At 38.8% G+C, this 2,183-nt stretch overlaps 1 pseudogene; it reads left to right on the forward strand.

Annotated features, from left to right (window-relative positions):
• The first annotated feature begins 1,262 nt into the window (after positions 1–1,262).
• Positions 1,263–1,918, forward strand: LOC125830492 (photosystem II CP47 reaction center protein-like; annotated as a pseudogene).
• Positions 1,919–2,183: the final 265 nt, after the last annotated feature.

Consider the following 2,183-nt stretch of genomic DNA (forward strand, 5'->3'; position numbering starts at 1 on the left):
CCACAAATGATGAAAATCTCTCTTTTTCCTATCCCTATCCCATTCACCGGTACTGATCGTTGATACTGTAAAAGTTGTTTTCTTGCTTTCTTGTGCCAGCTCATGATCTAAACGAGTCGCACATACACCCTAATACATGTTCCTTGACGCTGAGGGCATCCCCGAAGAGCGGGGTATTTCGTGACATTTCTGATTGGCTGTCTTGTATTTCTAATAAGTTGTTTAATAGTTGGCATGTTGAATCGTATACATAATATGATGGGTTGGTTTAGATTGATCCTAACCGAATGATGATGAGTTACTTCTATTTAATAGAATATTCAATTCGAAGATAAAATCTCAAATCACATATTTGCGCAAAATCCATGTTATTTTCATTGAACTGCTACAAGATCAACAATTCCATAATCTTGGGATTCTGTTGCTGACATAAAAATATCTCTTTCCAGATCTTCGGATACAACCCATAAGGGGGTTGCCCGTTCTTTATGCATAAACCCTTGTGAGGGTTTCACGCAGTTTCAGCAGTTCTTCCGCTTCCAGGACAAATTCGCCTACTTGTGCCATATAAAAACCACTAGCAGGTTGATGCATCATTGCCCTGATGATATAACAAAATAAAAGCTTCCCCTATCTCGCATGATAAAGCAAAGAGAAAAGAAAGATAAAGAATAGAAAAAAGACAAAATTGAACAACCGTACAGGCATCTTTTGTGCATACGGCTATACAAGAAAATTGAACCCCCTTCTTTCTATTGAAGAAAGAAAAAAATAGAATCTATCAGACTCAGATCAGATGGGTAAATAAGAAAATTGCCATCCTTCCTTTCGAAGGAGTTAAAAAATACTATGATGGCTCTGTTGCTTTATATTTTTTTTTTTATTGTCTTTATAATATGAATATTGGTTTTTCTCGTATTTATTTTATCCATAGATTCTCAAATTCATAAATAAAGACAGAATGAATAAACTCAAATTATTACGAATAGGTCTTTCTAATGATAAATAAGTATGGCCCCATTCGCTCATAGAAAATGGGATCAACCCCCCATTGCGTATTGGTACTTATCGAGTATAGAATAAATCTACTTCTCTTTGTTCCTACGAACAGAATTGTTCCATTAGTACCAACAAAATAGAACACCCTTGTTCGGAAATAATCGACTAAACAAGAGTGGTCCATAGGATAGCCATATTATAGTCTTTTCCAATGCAATAAAGTTACGTAGTGTCCATTTATCTTTGATATAAGGGGTATTTCCATGGCTTTGCCTTGGTATCGTATCCATACTGTTGATTGAATGATCCCGGTCGGTTGCTTTCTATTCATATAATGCATACAACTCTGGTTGCTGGTTGGGCCGGTTCGATGGCGCTGTATGAATTAGCGGTTTTTGATCTTTCTGATCCTGTTCTTGATCCAATGTGGAGACAGGGTATGTTCGTTATACCCTTCATGACTCGTTTAGGAATAACCAATTCATGGGGCAGTTAGAGTCTCACAGGGGGGACTGTAACGAATCCAGGTATTTGGAGTTACGAAGGTGTAGCAGGAGCACATATTGTGTTTTCTGGCTTATGTTTTTTGGCAGCTATCTGGCATTGGGTGTATTGGGATCTAGAAATATTTTGTGATGAACGTACAAGAAAACCCTCTTTGGATTTGCCAAAGATCTTTGGAATTCATTTATTTCTCTTAGGGGTGGCTTGCTTTGGTTTTGGTGCATTTCATGTAACATGCTTGTATGGTCCCGAAATATGGGTGTCTGATCCTTATGGACTAACGGGAAAAGTACAACCTGTAAATCCAGCGTGGGGCATGGAAGGTTTCCTCGGGCCGGACGGAGATTGGCCCTCGAGTGCAAAGGCAGAAGGGATATATAGTAAACATATCATGCTTGGAAGTTGTTACCACTAAGACTGATTATGATTACCTGCAAGAAAAGGGAATGTATAATAGTAATAAGCGGCCTGCCTGCTAACCAAACTGCGTAACCAAAGCGACTTCTTGTTGGTGGTTGATAGGTGTTAGTCCGATTCACCTATGTCAGTTCGAACTTGGCGGGTCGTTCGTTTGTGTGGAGAATCTCTCTGTTACTCAGGATTTCTCAAAGTTGATCTGATACGTCATAGATAGAATGGAGTGGGTTATACGCCGACCCACGTTAAAAGCTTTCTTCTCT

This window comes from Solanum verrucosum, unplaced genomic scaffold (assembly GCF_900185275.1).
Source record: "Solanum verrucosum unplaced genomic scaffold, falcon-dt-bn FXZP01000228.1, whole genome shotgun sequence".
Taxonomy (NCBI): domain Eukaryota; kingdom Viridiplantae; phylum Streptophyta; class Magnoliopsida; order Solanales; family Solanaceae; genus Solanum; species Solanum verrucosum.